At 39.7% G+C, this 15,087-nt stretch overlaps 1 protein-coding gene across 4 annotated transcripts in view; it reads left to right on the forward strand.

Annotated features, from left to right (window-relative positions):
- Positions 1 to 15,087, forward strand: part of ZC3H3 (zinc finger CCCH-type containing 3) — a 517,748-nt gene that overhangs the window by 385,011 nt on the left and 117,650 nt on the right. The window lies entirely within an intron of this gene.

Genomic DNA, 15,087 nt, shown 5'->3' on the forward strand with positions numbered 1-15,087 from the left:
GGCAGCTTACCCACTCCTTCCAGGTATTTTTCTTTTTCTAATTTCCTCTCAGCCAACCAAAGGGCAGAATCTTCAGTCCTAGGATAATCAGGCTCCAACGAGCCCTAGCCACACTACAGCTCTGAGCAGAGGGATAAAGTGTCAAGGGAGGTGCTCCAAATGAATGCTCCCCGAATGGTTCTGAGCCCAGCACAGGGAATTAATTTTCTTATTAAATACATATAAAAGAAAAATCTTAAGAGCCGTCAAAAACAAGACAGATTGAGGATCTTGGAGCAGAGAAGGAAGCTTGCCTCAAAACAAGGGCCTCAGTGGGTGAGGAAATTTAAATTATCTTGACATCCCAAGGGAAAAGCCTGAGTGGAGACAGGAAGGAATAGGAGAGCCCCAAGGGAGCCGTATGCCTGCCTTTATCACTTGACTGAGCTTCCCTTCATTTTCTAAGGGGGTGTGCACACGTGTGTCTGTGTGCATGTGCGTGTGTGCGTGTGTTTTCCTTTTGGACAAAAGAAATGAGGCAGGTATGATAAACAAGATAGGGGTTAGTGAACACCTGGGGCCTGCTGCTCCTGCCATAATCATGTTGGCAATGCCTCACTAACTGTGTCTAAAATCGGCATCTCAGCCGCACCTCCAGCTCCAGCTGCACAGGGAAGCGGGATGAAGAGAAGGAAATTCTTTGGACTCGGTTATTGTACAAATTAACTAGAAAAATATTTCAGTCTCAGTCCAATTTCCCCTCTTTCTTGTCCATCAAGAAGAGCGAGATTCTAAGCTGTGTGCCAGATTGCAAAGGCCCCAGCTGCCAACATACTTCCCTTGCACCACATGGAACCTTTACAAGATATAGGGACCTGGAGAGAATGTGTGCACACGTTAGAAAAGTGCATGGCCCATTCAGCACAGATACAACCGACCCTGGCTATAAACTACTCTATGGCAAACAATAATTTCCACAAAAATGTGATGAGGAATAATGTAATAGAAAGAATATTGGTCTCGGTCAGAAGACCTGGATTTGAATATTAAGGGTGTTCAGAGAGATCCTCTTGCTCAGGGGTTCTTAACTTTGTGTGTGTCATAGACTCCTTTCCAGTCTGAGAAAGTCTGGAGGTTTCTTCTCAAATTAGTGATTTTTAAATACATAAAATATATAGGATGGACAGGAAACCAATTATGTCAAAATACTGTTATCAAAATATTTTTATAAACCAGTTTGCCCTTTCCAGGTACTGGTTTAGCTCATTCCTGAGCAGGAATATTATCTATGATATATTTGATAGTTGATCATCCATACTCTACTTGAGACCTCCAGTAATGAGGAACTGATCATCTCCTAAATTAGTACATTCAACTATTGGAGAGCTCTAATCATTAGGAAGTTTTTCTTCATATAAAATTTATACCTGCCTTTGTGCAACTTGCATCTGTTGCTTCTAGTTCTTCCCTCTGAGCTTAAGCAAAATAAATCTAATCTCTGACAATCTACATGACAATATTAACTTTTTAACTCATCCTTAACTCAAGTGACCTCTTTATTCTCTCTGCCTCATTCTCTGTGAGCAAGGTCATACACCTTAGAATTCACCTTTACCAGACTATTTCCACTATTCTAAAATTCCTCTCCCTAATGGAACTTTCTTACTCATTTATCTCTCTGAATGCCTGTTCTTTGGCCCTCATCATGCTCTCTAATGCCTCATTCCCTCCTTAGTTTTTTTTTTTAAGTTCTAGCATCATCAACATCCCTTTTCTACTATTTGCTATTCCCTAATTTCATCTTGCTATCTTCTTTTGTGCATTATACAATCTCCATATCTGGAATACACTTCCAGTGACATGTTTTCTCTTAGCTACCTCTAAAAGAATGCAGTCCCTAACCTAAAATTTAAAGATCTTCATACCTGTTTATTTCTCTTCCTTCCTTCATGAAGATTTCCATGAAAGTTTTTTTCTCCCATTTTACAAGTATTCTCTTTTATACTTCTTAAATTTTCCCATAATATTTTGACTAGATCTCTTCTTTGCTCTAATCACATTTTTTATTATATTGTATGATGTGTGATACAAGTCAGATTCCTTCACTTTGATACATGAAATAGTGGAAAGAGAAGTAGATTTGAAGGCACAATTTGCGTTTTGAATCCCTTTGGCACTCATTGGCTCTTGGATTTTAGAGTTGCTCTCTAGGTCTCGAGTTTTCCTCATCAATATTGAGAGAATAATAAAATTTGTACTATGTTTCAGTGTTATTTGCAAATATTACAGTTGTGTGGATATGGGGAAAATAGTAGTTGTTCTTAGGCAAGTCCCTTCTTATTTTCCTAATCTGTACAATGGGAAGTATCTCTTCTTGCTTCACCAGGCTTTGGCAAAGGTCCATTGAGATAAAGATGTCTGAAAAGTACCTTGCAGCTATAATGTATACCTGGAAGGGATTACTATTGGGTTTTTTCCCCCTTCCACAAGACTCCTTTGTCCAAAGTCACTGAAAGTACCCCTAGAGGTTAGAGATAAACATCTTTAAATAAAAATCAAAGTTTAGGATTGAATCTCCTTCCCTATTACCTTCAGGGGGGGGGGGGGGGAATGAAGAGAGGAGAAAGAGACAGAAACAAAGACAGTCAGAGAGTACACATACTTTTTTTTTTTACCTTATCCTTTGATGTAGAAATATCTACCCGGATCTACCATACCAAAGAGGAATCTATTCCCATAAAAGATTGTTGTTCTCACCCCTTTCTCTGCCTCTTTCCTGGATCTCCCTGCTTTTAGTTGATTTACCCCTAATAACCTTCTTTCATTAGATGAATAATTTTCAACCATTTCGAGCCCTTTCATTCAGGAGCCATTCTGATTTCTCAGAAAGCAGATAGTTTCTTAAATATATGTTTTATGGCTGACCCTTACAGTGGGCCATTTGCAGTCAGATGGGGATAGACAAGGCAAGGTCAATCCAAGAAGGGTTCCATGGCCCTGGTAGTTTGGCTTTCCCCTTGCCCTTACAGGACAAAGGAATTTCACAATGGTTAAAAAATCAATTTTAGTTGTAGCTCCAGAGGGAAGAATAGAGTTCCTCTTCTCCCTGCATGACACCCATGGGATTTCTATTACTGGCTCAAATCTCCTTTTCTCTAGAAAACCTCCCACAGGCCTTTAGTTGTCATGTCTTCACTGTAGTCATATAGATTTCATTACGTGTTCTTGGGTCTTTCATGTATGTTTGCCTTAGCCATTACCTCAGACAGGGATCTCCCAGTAGCCATGGACTACATTTCTGGGCTCAAATCTGGGAATCCCTTTGAGTAAAACCTGTAACTTCCCTATTAGGCTCCTTAGGTTTTATTATGTACCCTGTCAAGTTCTATCGATCATGCTGAAGAATGCCTTTTTATGTCCTAACTTCTGACACCAGCGTTTCTGCCTTTTCTCAGGCTTAAGGTCATAATGCTATACAGGGTCATAGTAGAATCATAGTCTGTCATATAATCTTGGATACAAGATTTGCCTCTGTCAATCACTAACTATGTGACCTAGGACAAGCCACCTACCCTTTTTGAGTCTCGGTGTATTTCTCTGTAATGGGAATAATAATTTCTGCTTTGCCAACATCACAGAGCTCTTGTCTGGTATATTATAGTGAGGATTCCTTTTGTGATTGGTTTGTACTAAGTGACCCTGAAAACTAAAATTCTATGTATAGGGAGACCTAGAGAAGCTAAGGGAGTCTAAAACAGAAGTGGCCAGGAAGAAAGAAAAGGCATGGGAAAAGGAGGAACAATTAGGAGAAAGAAGGATAGGGAGGAAAAGGGAAATGGAGGAAAGTTAGGAATGGGGTCCAAGAGGAACCCTAGGATAGAGAAAAGTAGAGTAAGATGTTGAAGAAGTTCTAGACAGAGGTAACATCTTGACCCTGAATATCTTCATCAGCAAACAATCAACATATTTTTTAAGGCCCTGATATATACCAACACTTTGTTAAGTGAAAACAAAATACCAAGACAAAAACAAAACCATGCTTGCCTTCATGTGGCTTGCATTCTATCAGATAAGGCTACATGTACACATATAGGTATATACCAAATAAAAACAAGGTACTTGTATTGGTTTGAGAGAGGCACTGTGTAGGGAAATTAGGCTTCATGTAGGAGGCAACATTTGAATAGTGCATTGAAGGAAACTCTTCTTTAAGCCAAAATTAAAGAGGAAATGTATTTTAGCCATGAGGGGTCAGACTGTGCAAAAGCAAATAGATTGTCCTGTGTAAGACAGTCAGTTTGGCTGGAGTAGAGTTTGTGTCAAGGATAAAAGTATAAAATAAGCTTTGAAATATCATTTGGAGCCAGATCATGAAGAACTTTAAATGTTAAATAGAAGGGTTTGTACTTGATCCTAGAGATAATAGGAAGCCACTGGAAAATGGCATAGTCAGATCTGTGGTTTAGGAAAATCTCTCTGACAGATACAGAGAAGATGGATTAGGAAGAGGAGAAACTTGAGGCAGGAAGATGAATTAAAAGTCCACTACAACAGTCTAGAGTTGATGAGAGATTGAACTAAAGTGATAGTGTAAGTAGAGAAAAGGAGACATATGCCAGAGATGTTGCAGAGAAAAGCTCAACAAGAGTTGGCAACTGATTGGATATGTATGGTAAAGAGGTAGTGATGGTTTGAGATTGACTCAGATATCACAAAGCTGACTGGCTAAAAATATGTTGTTGCCCTTTACAGAAATAACAAAATATTGTAGTAGAGTCAGTTTGGGGGGGAAAAGATCATTCTGTTCTCGATATGTTGAATTTGAGATGCAAATTCAGGTTAAGATAGCTAATGATAGCTATCATTTATTTAGCACTTTAAAGTCTCCAAAATATTTTACATATGTTATGTCATTTATTCCTCATAACAACCCTCTGAGATAGAAACTTATTTTCATCACCCTATCATATCAGGAAACAGAGATTGAGAGAGATTGAGTGATTTGTCCAGGGTCACATGGTTAAAAGTGTCTGAGGCAGGTTTTGAATTCATATCGTCCTGACTATGAATACTGAGTTTTCTCCACTGTGCCACTAGCTACCAAAGCATTTGATCATCTGGAGGCTAAGGTAGAAAGTAAAAGAGAAAAAGTCTTAGGACCACTCCTTGAGGTGCTCCCAAGTTAGGAGGCACAGGATATGGATAATAATAGAGGAAAGGACTAAGAAGAATCAGTCTGACAAGAGGAAAACCAAAAATACCAAGTGTATAACAAAAATTGGAAGAGGTTAATTATACATCAAATGCCATAGTCACATTAAGAAGGATGAGAATCGAGCAAAGGTCTTTGAACTTCTGATTAAAATTTTAATCACTGATTACTTTCAAAGAGCATTTTTAGTTGCATGATGAGATTGGAAATCACATTGCAAGAGGTTGGGAAGTGGATGAGAATAAAGGAAATGGAAGATAAGTGCTGATGACTTTTTTTTTAAGTTGGCTGAAAAGGAGACATAACATGAGATTGTTATCTCCTGGAACTAATGAAGTCATGAAAGGGTTTTTGTTTTACTTTGTTTTCCTTTTCTTTTTATTCCTTTTCCTTTTTTTTTAAAAAGTATGGAGGAAGATCTGGTTATTTTTGTAGGCAGCAGGGAATGTGCCCATAGATGAGGTAAGATTAAAATGATGAGGAAGAAAAATAGGGTTAGGATGAATGAGGAGAAATGAGATGAAATTGCCTTGAGTATAGAGATATTACCCCTCTTGTTTCAGATGTGGGGCCTTTGAAAATGCCCAGAATTAGGAAGTGGAATATCATGTTAGAAGAACAGCAAGCAACCCAGTGTCACCAAATCACATAGAATAGTGAAAAATCATAAGGTGTAAGCCAACTAGAAAGGAAATAGGTCAGGAAAGACTTTCAAAAGCAAAGGATTTTATATTGTATCCCAGAGGTAATAGGGAACTATTAGAGTTTATTGAGTTGATGTTGGGAGGGTGGGAGTGGGAAAGAGTGACATGAACTGACCCGTACTATTTAGGAAAATCACTAAGGCAACAGAAAAAGACTGGAATGGGGAAAGACTTGAGGCCAGGGGACCAACCAGAATACTATTGCAACGGTCCAGGCATGAGGCAGCAGCAACATCAAAGACCAAAGACAAGATGGCAAATAAGAGATGTTCCACAGGTAGCATCAAATACCAAGTGGATTTGGGAGTCTGAAGGAGAGCTTAAGAACACTAGTAACCATCAGACCCTATACATTTGTTCATTCATTGGAGGGAGAGCAATCAGGAGATTCACCCATGTGACTGCCTGAAGTGGTAGGAGAAACCTTAATGGACATTAGGGGTGGGGTGGGAAAGAAAACTAGATTCTTGAGTCATTTAATGTGTCTGCACCACAATTTCCTCATCTGTAAAAGAGAGATACAGAAAGTGATGTTTTAAGGGCTCTCCCAACTCCTTAAGAATGAGATTTGCGAATCTCTGCTTTGTTTGAAGCAAAGATACAAATGATTATCCCCACTGGCTCAGCCTATCCCTTGACTTATTGAAGTGATGTTATTAAGTGGCCATGAATCTCAACTGAACCTACCTTCAGAGTACTTCATGAGGACATAGCCCTTGGATCCAGATCTTTTGGCTGCCCTCTGAACCTAACATGCCAAAACAAGATTGCTGCCAGGCCCATCTTTTCCCCTGCCACTGCTGAGATGACCTGAAAATTAAAAACAATGAAATGAAAATTAAAAATTAGTGCTTGAAAGTGTCCCTTTAATTATTCCCCTCATTATGATGACATGTCTTTATAAGGCTCCCCAAGGGCAGGCTCACAAAGGAAGCTGGGACAGAATTACAAATAAGCAGTGATGAGTATTGTGGTTTAGCATCTTGGAGCCTTTTTCCCTTGGAATGGGTTTCCCTTGGGCTAGGGCAAGTTCCTTAGTTGTAGCTGAGCCTTAGTTGGAAAAAGGAGTGAATAAGATTTTTAGAGATATAAACTGTCTGCCTTCCAAACTCAACAACCCCTCCATGCAGCCTATGTACTGTTCAGAACCAGAGATAGCTGTGAAGTGCATTGATGACATGGTCTATTCTGCCAGGAAAAGCTGGGAAGCCACTCTGATAGCACTTGAGAGAAAGTGTTGGGTTTTTGTTTGTTTTGTTTTTTTTAATATTGCAACTAAATAGGGAGGAGAAGCCCTCAACTCTTCTACTTTACTAGTTCAGTGACTTCAGGCAAGTCATTTTACCTTTTTGCATCTGTTTCTTCCTCTATAAAGTGGAGTTTATCATCTGCCCTCTTTCCCTCACAGGGCTAGTTAGGGGAGAAAATAAGGTAATATATATATATATGAAAGTGCTTTAGAAATGATGTTTTCCAAAAGATTTTAAGAGATTAATATTGTGCTGTAACAGGAATGATTCAATTCAAACATACCCATAGGCAATATAGAAAAAGAAGATGACCTCTGACCTTCCAGATCAGGGATTCTCTGGAATTCTCATGAAGTACTTTGAAGCTAACTTTTCACAATGTTATAAAAATTAATGACATTTTCTATTCTGAGACTTTAATATTTATCCATTAGCTTCTTCCTCTTCCAAAGTATTTATGGGAAATGTGATTTTTAAAATTAAAGAATAGCTTACTGAAAGTTTCTACTTCTATAGTATTTTAAAGGTTTACAAAGCACTTTAGTCACAACAGTCCAAGGAAAATGATAGTGTAAATAGTGTATATTCACTCTCATTTTATGGAGAAAGAAATTGAGACTTGGAGCAAGAAGTGATATATACATAGCCACATAGCTGGACATACTTAAGGCTACTCCAAATCTCTTTTTTAAAATATCTCTTCTTTAGGAGGAAAAGGAAGCTCAGAAAAGGAAGACAGAATTGCCTTTTTCTAAATATTCTGCTTGTTAATTTTTTGAGAGAGAACAATGCATGTCACCTATTATATGGTAGAACTTGTTATCTTTGCTATCAACTCACCAAATGAACTATTTATTACCAATTAGCTTAAGTAAGTCAAGGATCTAAGTTCCAATATTGATTCTGCTACCTTTGAAAGCAGATCATTTCCCTTCTCTAAAATAACCTGTTTTAGAGAATTTCATCCAGAAATAGAAGATAAACAAAATTCTTGATTTCCCAAGCAGGCAGTGGTAGCTGATATAGTTTATCTTTGTTTTCTTCCCTCCCTGCCTCCATTCACCAAACATTGATTTAGCACTTACTTTGTGCTAGGCCTTGGCTTGTGCTAAAAAGAAACAAAGCTCAAAAGCAAATATCATCAGATTTAGAATTTAAAGGAACCAGAATAATCATATAATCAACCTCATTTTCTCAGGCAATGAACAGCAGATTTAGAATTTGAACCCAAGTCTTCTGACCTAGTCCATGTTTTTTTTTTCCATTATATTGTCCTCCTCCTTGTTCTTGGGGGCTATACATTTTAATAGGAGTTATAAGAAAAGAAAATTAATAAGTAGAATAACTGCCAGTTATAGTCAGAGTAGAGCATAAATCCAAACTACAACATATAGGAAATATGAAGATAGAAGGATCATTCTTAGCTGGGAAAGCATGTGCCTTGTGGCCAGGGCTCTACTCCTGCCCTCTAGCCTCTCAGAACACTACTGAGCTTCCCTGAGCAGACTAGAGGCTTGCCTCCTTCTTTCCCAAACTATCTTAGCTCTCCCTTCCCCCAGGCCAGGCAAGCTATAGTAAGTAGGAGTCAGAAAGGTGGGTGAGGGCACAGCATCAGCAGCCAATCATGAGCCTGCCAGGAGTGATCAAGCAAGTCATCTGTCTCCCTAAGTGGGAAGGAAAGCAGGAGTCCTGCTGCTGCTGTTATTGCTGTTAGCACCACCACATATTTGCAAAGCTGCTTCTCCATTACTCTACCTGGCACTGGGGGATGGGAGCCCTAAGAAGAAGCCAATTCAGAGTGGGTTTAAGGGAAACTTAACACCTGGAGCTGTCCAGCAGTGGACTTGACTATCTTGAAATAGTGATTTTCTTGTGACTGGAGACATTCAAGCAGAGGCTAAATGGCTTCTTGTCAGTGAAAGGGAATCTTGCCTGTTCAGAACTGGTTTGTACTTGGAGACCTCAAAGGTCCCTTTCAACTCTGAAATTGTAGGTGTTTCTAATAAGCTGTGGAATAATAGAAGGAATGCTGGCCTGGCATTCAGACATCTGATATTTATGGCCCGGCTTTGTCACAGACTGCCTGACCAGGGATAAGTCTATTCCCTTCCTCAACCTCAGTTTCTTCATCTATAAATCAGGATAGTAATTTTGTACTACATATCTCACAAGGTCATTGTAAGGAAAGCCCTGTGAAACCTGAAAATGCTATTCAAATGTAAGTTATGATTTATTCTCAGTTTTAGTAGTGTGTGCCTCACAAAAAAATTTGTTTTCACAGTGACATCAGTAGTCATAGCCATCCTTAAAGGTTAATACCTTTATGCAGTTGGTAAATTTGCCCACTGGTTAGGATGGTCCTATCAAAGAGTTTGATGCTCCCTGGAACCTAGAGCTCCCAGCACAGTCGAACTCATTTCCCACAAGGGAAGATGAATTGTTCTGACGGTAAAACACTAATGTATGGAAGCAAGAACACCAACATTCAGTTCTATAACTTTGAGTTTAGTTTTGTTTAGTTTAGTTTAGTAGTAGTCTCTCGGTAACCGAGGATGACGATTGTTTTTGTGTGTTTTTGTGCACAAAGACACTTGTGCATGAAGATGTAAGTGGAAAAGTCGATGCACAGAGACAGTCCCACTCTCTCGGTGTTGGAAGCCTGGGTCCATTAGCACGAAAAGTCGTTACACCTGGAGACTTCCTCAGCTGCATTGGATGGCCGTGTTGTCTTTTGTGCTCCAACACGCCCTAAGCACTCCACAGTGCCTTGCTGTGTCGCCTTCTCAGCCGTTGAACCTTCTTGTTGGTTTCTTCCACCTGTTCCGCTGAAGCAGTCTTCACATACTGGGTGAGCAAAGCCCTGGTTCACCAGGGGTCTACGACCTGAAGGCTACTCTCACAAGGTTTAGCTGGCCTGTCAAAGTCGTTGCCCGGGGTGTGGCTGCTGCCACATGCTAGCAGCTACTGGGAGCCACAAGTGAGAGCTGGGTGTCAGGTGAGGGTCAGAGGCTGGAGAGCTGCCCTAAGAGGGCACAGCAAGTACTCCATACCAGAGATACTACTCCTCCCTGAGCACCCCATACACCCCACTTTTTTTTAGATCACTCTAAAAGGCACAGTTTTCTTGGAGAGGAAAATTGCCCTGAAAGTTTGCTGTAAAGTGCCAGGGTGACTATAAGCTGAGGGAAAGGATTTGGAGAGGGGTCATGATCCTTATAGTCTCCAATACTTGTACAGCTCTCCATTTCTGCTCTCTGTGCATTTATACTGACTGTCTCCTATACTTGGAATGCATTCTCTTTTCACCTTCACCTCTTAGTATCTCTTTCAAGACTCATCTCAAGCACCCAAATGCTCTTATATACATGAGCCCTCTCTTATTCTCCCAGCTGCTAGTGCACCCTCACCAAGATTTACCTTTTATCTATTTTGTATATACCCCATTAGAGTTTAAGTGCTGATTTGAGTGTCGGAGACACACATCTGTAATCTCTGCTCCTGGAACCCTGAGGCTAGAATGTCACTGAGCTCAGGAACTCTGAGCTAGATCAGATCTAGAGCTGAGCAGGTATGTAATCCTCAAAAGTGGGAGGCCTAAGAAAAGGTGACCAGGCCCAGATCAAAATAGAGCAGGTCAAAGCTTCTGAATCAGAAGCAGTGGGATCACCCATGTCATCTGCAGTCCAAACCCAGAATCCCTACACTAAAAAAAACTCCAAAAAACAAAATGTAAGCTCCTTAAGGGCAAGAAATATTTCTCTTCTGACTTTATATCCTCAACACAATACCTAACATATAGTTGATGCTTAATAAATGCTTGTTGATTGATTGACTCCTCAGATTGTCTAGCATACACTTTTCTTAAACTTTAGTCACTTGTAGATGCACAGGACTCTTACTCTTAGGGTTGAAAGTCTAACTAACTTCCTACCCCCATATAATGAACACTGCCTGTAACATGCCTGACAAATGGCCTTCCAGCCTCTGCTTGAACACTTCTAGGGACAAGGAGCTCATTTCCTTCCAAGCATCATAATTACACTTTCTGATTGCTCTTATCATTAGGAAATTGTTACTTTAGGTTAGTCAAAATCTCCCCCCACATATTTCATCCCATGTTTCCCAATTCAATTCAATAAGCTTTTAGTAGGTACCTAATATGTACAAGTCATTATATTAAGTCTTGGGTTTCAAAGATATAAGGGGAAAGAGTCCCTGCTCTTCAAAGCATATACAGTCTAAGGGGATAGAGAGGGGAGAGAGGGGGAAACAAAATCTTTAGGTCCCTTGAGGAAACCCAAGAAATTCTTGACCTCTTGACTTGGAAAAAATGATGGAAAGCTGTAAAGACAAAAAACAGCAAGTTATTTTTCCTCCCTGATCCTCAATGTCCCCATCTATAAAATGGGAATGATAAAACTTATACTACCTACTTCACAAGGCTGTTGTGAAAAAAAGGCTTTGTAAACTTTAAAGCACTATACGAATGTGAAGGTTTCCCCCCTCCTTTTTAATAAATTCAAAAGGAAAAGGACAACTTCGTAGAAGATTGAAGGCAGCAGAAACCAAATTAAGGTTTGACATTGTCCAGAAAACAGCCCTGACCCCAATCTATTAAAGTATTGTGGTGCTTACAGTTCCAGTCATTGGAAATGCAGTAGGATTGAAGGTATGCTGAGACCTGATTATTCACTTCATGCTCACCTAAGAGGGGTGGCCAGGACCACATTCCTTGTGTTTTCTAACTCTGGCCTTTCCCCCACAAACAACTACCTTCACAGATTCCAACCACAAAAGCATCTTAGAGTCTTTTTTAGCATCTCCATCTCTCTCTCTCTCAGTAGAATTTGTATCATGTGGAACATCTGGGGGATTATCTCTGCTTCCTGTTCTATTCTGGACTGGGCTTGAAGCTTTGTTTCTCCTTACTCTGGGCCAACTCCTTTCTGAGTTGGACCTTCTGGAACTTATAGGTAGGAAGAAATCTCTGTGTCCCTCCCACCAAGCTCTTCTTAGTCCTCATCAGACCAGTACAAGAATGGTGCCCCAGGAAATCTCTGCTAATGTCCTGTGGATTCCCAAAGAATCCCAAGGAACTGAGAGGTGCCACAGGAATAGGGTACTTAATTGAATGCCCTGGGTTTGAGGTATATTGATATTGGATACAGAGCTGTAATAGAGCTTCTAGCCCAATTGTCTTATCACAGGTGGTGAAACTGAGGCCAAGGCAGGTGAAATGATTGTTCAAAGTCATACAGTTTGTGACATCTGGGATTTAGGATCCTGGGAGCGAGAAATTGAGACCATCTAGTGAAACACCCTCATTATACATGGGCAGCCTGAGATTTGGCCAAGGGCAGGGACTTTCCCAGGTACCTGAGGATTGTTAGAGTCATATCAGGACTGGAACCCACGTATGAGCTTTATTACCCTCAAGGCCAATGAAATAGTACTTGTAAAGTGCTTAGCAGAGTGCCTGGAATGTAGTCAGTGCCTAATAAGCTCATGTTCTCTTTCCTTCTTTGTTGCTGCTAGTGCTTTCTCTACCATACCACAGTGTGACAATGATTATCAATAAGAATAATTCCATAGCACTTGAATGTTTATAAATGCATTTTTCCCAGTAGTCCTCTGAGGTTGCTAGTTTAAGTATTATCATCCACACTATTGGGTAAAGAAACTTTGACTCTCAGAGTTTGACTGAGTTGCCCAGGATCACACAGCTAATATAAATGCAACAAAGATTTGTTAATTATTAATTTGGTATTAATTATTAACTAATTATGTTCACAGTACCCCCAAAGGAAATGCATAGTTTAATTAAGACATGGTCCCTCTGCCTTTAAAGAGTATATGGTTAGTAGGGAGATACGAAATCAATATATTTAATTGCATGTCACAATATTATATGATAAGTACATTCAAGAGGTGCAAAACAAGTGCTTTGTGGGGTCTGAGGATGAAGATTATGATAAATCAAGGAGAACAAAGAAAGTTTCTGGGAGGAGGTAGCCTTTGAATTATCCTTTAATGGATAATTAAGAATTGAATAAGTAAATTGAGAGAAACAGGACATCCCAAATAGAGGGGACTGCTTGAGCAAAAGCATGGAGACCAAAGTGAACCAATAAATGAAAAGTCAATTATGAAGTGTATTCTGTCTGCAACCCCATGCTGCCCATACAAATAATAAAGCAGAAATAGTACCTGCCTCAAGAAGCTTACTTTCTATTGAGAACAACAAAATAAAGAGGTGAATAATACCCAAGGGGATTCCTTTGGTCCTTAAAATTCCAGATAAGCATAGTCATAGGGCTTTATTCAGGAACAGGGGCAGAGTTAATCATGGTCCTTGGTTTCTGAACTGGAAGGAAGTGTGAATTGTAACTGTGAGCCAATTAGGAAGAGATTGTAAAGGAGGCAGCAAGAGATGGGGAGAGTGCAGTTAAGTTTGGGAAGAACTCTTCAGAAATAGTGTTACTAGCAAGAGCTTAGCCCCAAGCTGGAAGCCTTTCTTTTCTTTTTTTTTTTTTATTCTCTGATGTGGGCAGTGAGGGGGTTATGTAGAAAGAGCAGGGAGTCATTCAGTTAGTCTGCAACTTAATATCAGACAATTGTTAAAGTGGGATGGTACTAGGTTATGGAGGACCATGAATAACAAGCAGAGAAACTTGAATTATATCTAGGAAGCTGTAGGAAGCCACTGAAAATTTTGAGCCAAGGAATGGCAGAATAAAAAAGATTATTTGGCAGTAGGGGCAGGAAGGATAGATCAGAACCAAAAGTGTGGAGACATGAAAAGGCTTGGGAGTAAAACTAAGATCTCCTTCCATCAAATCTGGTGTTCTTCCTATTAGCATCTGGTTCTTTTGTGAGAGATTTCTCTTTCTTTTCTCCTTTTATTACAGTAGAAAACTGGTCTTCAGGAACTTTTTTCAGTCAGTAAGCATTTATTTAGTGCCAGCCACGTTCCAGGCAGTGAACTTAAGCCCTGGGGATTCAAAGGCAAAAGACAGTCCATGCCCTGTACAATCTAATGGGAGGGATCACAAGGAAACAAATATGTACAAGCAAATTATATATAGGACAAATAGGAAATAATTAAAAGAGAGAATACATTAGAATTGGAAGGTATTGGGAGAAATTCCTGTAGAAGGTGGAATTTTAGCTGGGACTTGAAAAGAAGTCATGAAAGCCAGAGGCAGGAAAGAAGAGGGAAAATATTCCAGCTATGGGAGACAATCAGAAAAAAATGTCTGGAACTGAGAAATGAAGTGTTTTCTTCATGGTTTGGAAGATCCAATGTGGAGAGAGAATAATGAGTTGATAAGGAAAGCATAAAAGAAGTGCCTAGCAGCAGTGAGAGCCCTGTTCAAGTTATGTGATATAAATTTATAATAGTCTCAGAATGGTTGCATGATTTTTTTCTACCTTTGTTCAGTAGTGGATAAAGTGAAGGTTGCAATTAGTGGAAGTGATCCAGGGGCAAGGCAGGAAAGAGGAGAAAGGAGCTTGAGTAAGAGGTGATAGCCTGAGAGAGAATTGAGGAATCAAGGGTTTAAGTGTGGACAAAGAGAAAGGTTTGGTATGGGAAGGCAGAACATGACTATTTAGGCAAGACAGTAGATTCTATTCTAGAAGAATGAAACATTTGGGATTGTAGAGGCAGTTTGTATTACTGTGCAGAGGAAGGAGTGAGGAGACTGGGATGGGGCAGGAATGGGAAGAACAAATTCAGTCTGGTCCACTGCTTCAGGTTTGGGATTAGAATGAAATGAGTCACTCATAGATGATCTCAGATTGAACAAAAGGAGATTATCTAACAGTAGCCTACAAAGGATGTTCAGCCAGGATGCAGTACTGGTTCAGGCAGACTTTTATCTCCATACAGAAATATACCTTCTCTATGTAAACCTTAAAATTCCTTAGACTTATAAATGTT

This window comes from Monodelphis domestica, chromosome 3 (assembly GCF_027887165.1).
Source record: "Monodelphis domestica isolate mMonDom1 chromosome 3, mMonDom1.pri, whole genome shotgun sequence".
Taxonomy (NCBI): Eukaryota; Metazoa; Chordata; class Mammalia; order Didelphimorphia; family Didelphidae; genus Monodelphis; species Monodelphis domestica.